This window comes from Lonchura striata, chromosome 7 (genome assembly GCF_046129695.1).
Source record: "Lonchura striata isolate bLonStr1 chromosome 7, bLonStr1.mat, whole genome shotgun sequence".
NCBI lineage: Eukaryota > Metazoa > Chordata > Aves > Passeriformes > Estrildidae > Lonchura > Lonchura striata.
In genome coordinates, this window is record NC_134609.1 from 36,945,460 (window position 1) to 36,954,156 (window position 8,697).

The following is an 8,697-nucleotide window of genomic DNA, read 5'->3' on the forward strand; positions in this document are numbered from 1 at the left end:
CACAAACAGGTGAAAATCCCTGCTCACCAGAGAGTGGAATGCACCCTCAGAAGGAGCAGCTCAGTCTCTTGGGGCTGCCACTGCTGCTTGAGGGAGCAGAACCCTGACAGCCTGAGCAGCTCCCACAGACTGAGTCCTTCCTGCTGACTTTTATACCTGAGAAAAAAGAATAGCTCAGGGACAAGGTGCTCACCAGCACTCTTCCTGTTTGGCATCTAAATCATGCTGCAGTTACAAGCTGCTTGGCAAAAAGCACTGAAAGAAACCAAACACTGAAAAAAGCACACAACGCTGGTTTAAAATAGTCATCATCAAGTTCATCCACTCAGTGGGAAAAAGAAGTTTCCTTTTTTCAGTCGGGAAGATGCCAGTGGAACAGGTCTGAATGAAAGTCTGACATGAGCAGTCCAGAGAGGGAGTTGTGTGCATGTTCCCGCTGCCCCCGTGGAGCCAAGCTGCACACCTGACACAAAAGGCTGCTCTGTCTGTCCCTGGATCCTGGCTGAGCACCCACAGGCTGCAGTGCTTTCTGCAGGGCCAGCTGCCAAGCTCAAGCCTTTCAGGATCCTGATCCCTTCAGCAGCCCAGCATCGCCTGGCTCCTGCATACTTCAGGAGTAATTACGCTGTCGTGGAATTCACAAGGTTTGCTTTTTTTCCTCCCCAGACAAAAGCTTAAACCTCTCACATATTGTATCTGGTCAGAAAAAAAAATTAATTCCAGTGCATGGACTAACAGAAATTGGTTTACAGTTCTTCCAACAGCACAACTAATGAAGAAAAAAAGAAAGGAAAAAAGCAAGCTCAGCTACAAGGTAGTTTGTCCTATTTAGGGAAGCAAACAACATAGACCAATAGGTCTGGTATTCACATAGCAAATGTGCAAACATAACCATGGAAGTTCAAAAGTTACACCCAAATAGAAACCATCCCAAGCACGGGTGGTGGTATTAACAGGAACCGTCCCTGACTCTGGAGTGCAGGACCTCTGCTTGTCCTGCACCTGAGGGTCAGGAGGCAGCTCCCTCCTCTCCTTCCACCTCCAGCACTGCAGAAGGATTTGCACTGGGCTTTGGATTTCCTCTGGGGCCTGCCTGCCTGTTGGACAGGACCAGCACAGTTCCACTGGCACCAACAGCAACAGCAGGAAACGAGCCCAGAAAAGCAGCACAACCTCCAGCTCTTGTAAACCACCCAAAATCTGCATGACCACAGCTGAAGGGCTGATGCATTCTTGCACATTCTAACTTGCTTTCTGCCCGTGAGAGTTTGGACAGGGAAGCCTCCTGGAGTTCCCCTTTTTCCCCTCACCAATGCTTTAAAGCAGCCCTGCTGTCCACAGCCGCCTTCCTCACCTCTTCCTCCCCACAGGCAGCCATCAGACTGTTTCAAACAAACCTAATAAAAACCCACTGATGTCCACCTCCATTCTTACTAAAAACACCACTCAACTCCTGTTTCACCCTGCAGAAAGCCAAGTGCCTCCTGCTCATTCAGCACTCGAGCCAATACATCTGTGAATCGGTGACAAAGCACGAACAGCTTTACTACATCACAAATATTTACCAATTTTATCAGCACTGGGAATGCACTGAGCTATTTGTTTACTGCACTCAGTGAAACACAAGAGAAGCTTCAGAAAGTTTCCTTTCTTGCTATATTAATCAAGATGAAACTTTTTAAAGCCACAAAGGAAAACCAATTTTAAAAATCACTAAAAAGGTGAAGAAAACAATGTTTCCTCACCACATACTGCTCTCAGTGACAGCATTCCATCTTGGTTTTCCTCTTCTCCTCTTTATTTCTCAGCCTTTGCAGCCTGTTCCAACATCAGGCTTCTACAAACAATGTTGCAACCCTTATTCCCAACTCCTTATCTCCACAGGCACACAGCAGGAGTGACTGGCAACAGCCACAAAATGCAACGAGGGCAATTCCAAGGAGGTACAAACACGAAGTTTGTCACACTTAGGCACTAGAAAGGGCTGCCCAGAGGAACTAGATCTCCCATTCTTGGAAGAATTTCAGAAGGAGCAGAGCCTTCCAACCACTGCAGCAGCACCAGCCACAGGTTCCCAAATCAAAGAAAACACAGCTCAGTCCATATAGACACTGGCAATCTCCCAGATACACAGGCTGCCAAGTAAGTAGGCTTTAATTTCTTCCCGTTGTTGACATGAAGTAAAACAAGATGAAAATCCTCTCTCCATTATTCCTGTCAGTCTTGCCCTCCTCCTCAGCTGTGTCCCACAGAAATGGCAATTGAGCATCTCGGGAAGAAGGGGATCACTGCCCACGCAGAGAAGTGGGAGTCCAGCTGACAGCTCCAACACAGGAGCTCCCTGCCTCCCCTGGGAACGTGCACTGACTAAGCTCTGAAACAGCAAAACACGAGCAGGGGAAGGAGGGGACAGCAAAGAGAAAATAAACACGCGGATAGAAGGGAAACAAAGCAGCAAGCAGAGCAATGGCACTGCCAAGAGCAGCACAGATTCTCGGAGCGCACAACAAATTTCAACACAACCATTTCAACTGATGTAACCTTAGAGGGGTTTTTTGGGGGGTTACCAGAGTTCAGTCCTGCTTTACAAGTAGAAAGATGCAAGCAGACAAGCAAAGACAGCTGCAGAGTGGCACACGACATAACCTCATCACAATCAAGGTCCCACTGCCCAGTGACCAAAGACTGAAGAGGTCATTAGCCAAGTCTCCTCACTGCCAGCTCCAAGTTCCCAGGTGCTTACAAGGACTGAGAAAACAGGATAAAAAAATGTAAACTGAGGGGCTACTTCAATATGGAATGGCTCTAACTCAATTCCAAACCAGCTTCTTTATTTAGGTAAGAAGTAACTGGCCTGCTCAAAATGAAGTCCACTGCAGGGCCAGGAGACAAAACTATCACCAAGATCCTCAACTTTTGATTAAATCCGTCCTGGACCCCACTGTATGTAAAAATAATAATAAAACCCCTTGACCAGTTAAGCTGAGTTTAGGGGACATGGAGAAGATGGAACCAGAAATTACAGCTGCTCACTGCCCTAAACCTCTCCTGTCTCAAGGACAACCCAAGCTACAGTCTCATGACACAATGTGACTGAAACTACTGAAAAGGAAAACTTTCCCAAAATAAGTACTACAAATATTTAGCTGTCATCATTGCTTAAAGGTCTCACAGGACAGAAGCACCAGAATCCAGTTCCCAAGTCCTCTTGCATGTTCAAAAGCTGCCTTAAAATTAAGATCCAAGCAGTGAAAGAAGACAGATTTTCTACAATTGCTATTACCAAAAGAAGAGGGTGCACATTAGGCATCTTTTAACAACAAAGTTATAATCTTTTATATATGTGAAAAACATAGCATAATACTCTAATTATTAATACCCTTATGAGAATCAAAGTTGAGTAGGGTGTTCTACCTATCATTTACTTCCAAGTTGAAGACAACATTCATGGCTGAATACAGAGCAGTTCTGTTTGTACAGAGATTTGTACACAGGGAACTGAAGCAAGTTTTCCCTTGGTTTCCTCCAGACTAAGATGGAATGGACACACCCCTCAGAGCCCACCTTTTCTAACTTCCCAGGCCAAGACAAAGAGCATGGGGAATGGAATAGAGCAATTATTTTATTACATACAACAGACAGGAGGCTATCCTTCTGCTCAAGGATTAGCTGAGCAAAAACAGAGATATACAGGAATGTTTTCAAATATTAATAGTGATTGAGGGAGCTGGGGCTGCTCAGCCTGGAGAAAAGGAGACTCAGGGGTGACCTTGTCACTCTCTACAACTCCCTGAAAGGAGGCTCTGCTCAGCTAGGGTTGGTCTCTTTCTCCAGGCAGCACTGGGAGAACCAGAGGACAGTGTTAAGCTGCACCAAGGGAATATAGGTTGGATATTAGGAAAAGATGTTTTAAGGAGAGGGTGATAAAATACTGGAATGGCCTGGGGAGGTGGTGGAGTCACCATCCCTGAATGTGTTTAAAAACAGACTGGATGAGGCACTGGGTACCAGGGCTTAGTTGAGGTGTTGGGGCTGGGTTGGACTTGGTGATCTTTAAGGTCTCTTCCAACCCAGTGATATTGTGAACTATAAAGAAAGCAGGACAATGCCAATGATAGTTGGTTTCTTCCACGGAGTATATTATTCTAAAGAAAAAAAAGATTTCCTTATCTGTATCAACCTCAGCATGAAGGCATGGCTTTCCTGATATAAACCTCTGCTTATCCACACTCCTTCCAAAGTGTAACTCGCCACCTGTTATTTCAATTTGATAAACTGCACCAGGCACTTTGCAATCTACGTGCAAGCCCTAAAAGTCACAGCTTTAAACGCCAGGTTTTAAAGCCATTCATTATGGAACAGCATTTAAATCTGCACAGGTCAGTGAGCTGGCTCGGGGAGGAAAACAAAGAGAAGGAAAGTTAATCAGTACTGGTTGTGTCAGCACATACTTCAGAAGCAGTGCGGAGTGCTCCGGGTCAAATCAGTTTGGTCCAAGGCATCACAGTGTATCCATTAAAGGTCCGAGGTGTAGGGCAGTGGGACAGGGAACATCCCTGTCCCCAAAGGCAGGCCTCTGCTCCCCAGACAAGCCGGGAACTCATTACCTTTACTCTCCGCCCCTGGCAGAGCACCGTCTGCATCCTGAGCCAACAGCCCCGGGCGCTGCGGGGAGCCGCATCGATTTACTCGTTGTAACCAAGTAAATAAATGCCTTTCATTCACTAAAGCCTCGAGTGCTGAACCTTTACTTACAAGCAGGCAAACACTTCAGCACTCTGCATTCGCCTCTTACTGAAGCCAGCAGGAAAAAAGAAGTGAAACTACACGCTAGGCAATCCCAAAGGATCTTCCCTACGGGAGCAGCCAGGCAAGCTGGGAGATTTAGTCTAAGTACACGCTGGGCAATCCCAAAGGATCTTCCCTATGGGAGCAGCCAGGCAAGCTGGGAGATTTAGTCTAAGTACACGTGATATTTTTATTATATATAATATTTTTATTTTATGTGTTATATTAGTTATATTTTTATCACATTCGTCAGCATGCTGAAGGCTCCAGAGTTTCTCCTGCTAGCCAGACTAGACCCTACCAAAACTGAACAGTATCGCTTACTACAAAGGCAGATACGAAATTCCACGCACAGCAGCTGGCTGAGCCCAGCCCAAAGCAGCGGCGAGGGAGCCCGAGGCAAGCCGCGTTGCCCGCGGCGCAATCACCGCACACAGCTCACGCCGAGTAACTTTCCATCGCTGCCAGCCATGCGCTCCCGGCTCCGCACGGGCAGGGCGAGAGCCCACCTGCCCCCGCGGAGGGCAGCGGACCCGACCCGGCCCAGGGGACAACTCCCAGCTGCGGGCAACGGGAGGAGGCAGGCACGGAGGAGAGGGAGGCGGCGGCTGTGTTTTGTCTGCCAGCCGCCGGGAAGCCGGCGCCCTCCCGCCCCCCTCCGGAGGCTGCCGGCTCCCGTTACGTAAGGGCCGGGAACCCCGGCCGGCAGCGCCGGGACACCAGCTCCTCGCCGCGGGGAAGGCGGGGGCGGCGGAGCGCTGCCACGTATCGCCCCCACCCACCGCCGCCCGCACGGCAGCCGCCCAGCCCCGCGGCTCCCTTCCCCCCGGCCCACCCGCCCGGCCGCCCTCACAGCCGGCGGGACGGGCGGCGGGGCCTCACCTGAGCACGGGGGCGCTGGGCGGGAGCGGCACCGGAGACCCGCGCTCTGCCCGGGGGCTTCACCAACTGAGCGCGGCCGGCCCCGCCACGCCTTTTATAGCCGCGTGTGGCCACGCCCCCTCAGGCCACGCCCCCGGGCGGTGCGGCCGCGCGCTACGTGAGCCCGGTCACAGCTGCGGCCGCTGCGCAGCGCATGCGCCGCCGCCACTGCCTGGTGTCCACGTGGGTCTGTCCGGCCCGGGGACACCGCGAACGGGACCGCACCGGGACCGCCACCGGCCCGGGGACACCGCACCGGGACCGCCACCGGCCCGGGGGCACCGCGCACCGGGACCGCCACCGGCCCGGGGACACCGCGCACCGGGACCGCACCGGGACCGCCACCGGCCCGGGGACACCGCGAACGGGACCGCACCGGGACCGCCACCGGCCCGGGGACACCGCACCGGGACCGCCACCGGCCCGGGGACACCGCGAACGGGACCGCACCGGGACCGCCACCGGCCCGGGGACACCGCACCGGGACCGCCACCGGCCCGGGGGCACCGCGCACCGGGACCGCCACCGGCCCGGGGGCACCGCGCACCGGGACCGCCACCGGCCCGGGGGCACCGCGCACCGGGACCGCCACCGGCCTGGGGACCGGGCTGCGAGCTGGGAACAGCCCCCGGGACATTAGGGACTGTGGAAGCCTCGAGCCGAAGCGGTGTTTTTGGAGTAAAAGTTGCCACAAAAAGCCCAGAACGCCGGGGCACCGCCCCGCAGCCCTGCCCGGCCCCGCACCGTGCTGCCGGGGCAGCTGGGCTCAGCATCACGGAATCAATTAGGCCGGAAAAGAGTCCGGGATCATCGAGCCCACCTGGGAAGGAGCGCTCTGCACCCTCTCAAACACTTCCAGAAGCTGCTTGAGTGAGTCTTGCTGGGAGAGATCGATGCTGCCTGCTCGTTGCTTTCCAGGGTTTCATAAATGAACTGGTTGTTTGTTCATCCCAGCCATTCAGTGGGGACATTCCTACGCATTTTTTTCCTTTCTCTTTAGATGAGGGTTTCAAGTAAAGGGTCACCTCCTCAAGGCAGGCATTTGTGGTCATTCCCAGCTGGAAATATTTCACAACAGCAACAGAGACCTGGCAAAGGTATAACAGGGCACAAACCCCCCTCTAACACACATTCCTTAGCAGGCTGACTGCCTTAAAACCACCTCGGCCAGAAGAGAGACCTGGAGTCTGCAGCGTGATCCACAGCTGAGATTTCTCCCTGTACCCAGACTGCCACCTCAGCTCCCACCCAAAAGGACAAAACCTCGGGTGTTTCGTCCCATTTTGAGGGGGTGCTGAGATGAATCATGTCTCACAGGAGATACAAGCAAGGGCAGGAGGTGAATGTAGTCATTTCTTGTCCAGCTGTAGACACAGATGTGTCCACACGGCTGACAGCAGCGCTGCTGCACAGAGCAGGAAGAATGCCAGTTTTTTAGTGGAACTATCCATCAAAAAATAAGCCTTCCCTTCCTCTCATTTTGGTCGCCTTCCAACAGAAATACAACTCCTACAACTAGCAGGAAACACTGGAACGTTATCCAAGCTGAGGCATCCAGTTAAAGCCCCATTATCCATAGAGTCCCTAACATCCAGCCAGAGATTTAACAGCAGCTTCTAGAGATTTGGCAAAACCTCACACGCTGTAGAGGCACAGGCAGATTTCTTCAAGTGAGGTCTGCTGCTTTCTTATCCTCTTTTGCTCTCTCCAGCTATTTTTAGGAAGTAAGGCAGGCAGTGGGGGACACCAGCAAGTCAATCAGCATGGGGCTGAAGGCTCCACCTCATTAATTTGACTAATGAGGTTGCTGAGTCATATTTATATCAATCCACATTAGCTCAAAAGGCCCAGCTGTTTAAAGGGTCCATCATATACATGATGGACACAATTCTAACTTCAGAGAAAAGCCAGGTTTTGGGTGGTTTGCATCTAAAATTTAATGACAGGGGGGAAAGCTATTCATTAGCTTTCTCTTTAAAGAAGTGGTTTGTCTTTCCCTAAGCTCATCCTAAAAAAAAGGACTTTCTTTTCCTTTCCAAAAAGTTCCTTGCGGCTTGACCACAAGTTTTTGATGTGAATTTGCTGGTTTCATGTATTTAAGGCATACAGTTGTTTTACAAGGGCCAGCTGTTAGCAATTCTAATGCTCATTGCTGCTTATTGGGAGCAACTGCAGAGACACAAAACAGAAAGAAAAAGCAAGATTAGTAATATAACCATTATTAGCCTGGAATAACATTTTCCAGCAGCTTTTATGGCTTGGAAAAATCTTTTACCAGCTCTTAACCCCAATATGAGTATTTTATAAACCCAGATTTAAGAAAAATAATTTCAGCAACACAGAATCAAAGATTTACCTTGATCTTGTCCATGTAAGAGATGATGTTCCTACTGCCTGTTCCTCTTTCCCTCTCCTTTGTTTTGCTCTTACTGCATCAGGAGAGTTTCTGGGATTCTCTTCCTTCTAGGGCCCTGCAAAGCTCAATTTGTAAGCTACAGAAAGCTGTCAGAGATGTATTTGTGTGTCCAGACCCTCACTTCACTCCCAGGATTCCTCCCAGCATGGGGTACAATGTCTGCAAGGAACTGATATAAACAGTTTACACATGTAACTCGCTCAGCCTGGAGCCCCAAAGATGCTTACAAAGAAACAACTCAAGTGCCAAACCAACAGCTGGTATTTGTGCTCCTTGAATTAAATTATGAAGTGAATAAATGACAAGCAAGCCTCTGTTTTGAAATCATCCCCCTTACTTACACCTGCAGAAATATCTAACAGGGCAATTAATGTGTGAACTGTGGGGGAGGAGGCACAAGGGATCTCTCACAGATTGCTTGGCTTGCCCCAGGTCAGACCAGCAGCAGAAGTGCATACTCTAATCTCATTTCTTATCTTCCCGAGGCACACAGGGCATGACTGGGTTAATCCAACCCATGGGGGTTTGAGCTGCACCTAACAAGGAGAGGCCAGAGCACTGCCCTGCCATGA

At 50.7% G+C, this 8,697-nt stretch overlaps 1 protein-coding gene across 3 annotated transcripts in view; it reads right to left on the minus strand.

Annotated features, from left to right (window-relative positions):
- The window catches only part of P4HA1 (prolyl 4-hydroxylase subunit alpha 1), a 29,144-nt gene extending 23,364 nt beyond the window's left edge, over positions 1–5,780 (minus strand). For all 3 annotated transcript variants that reach the window (XM_021543876.2, XM_021543875.2, XM_021543877.2), the window contains exon 1: positions 5,671–5,780. The gene's annotated coding sequence lies outside the window, so the exon portion shown is untranslated. The remainder of the gene's footprint in view (positions 1–5,670) is intronic.
- Positions 5,781–8,697: the final 2,917 nt, after the last annotated feature.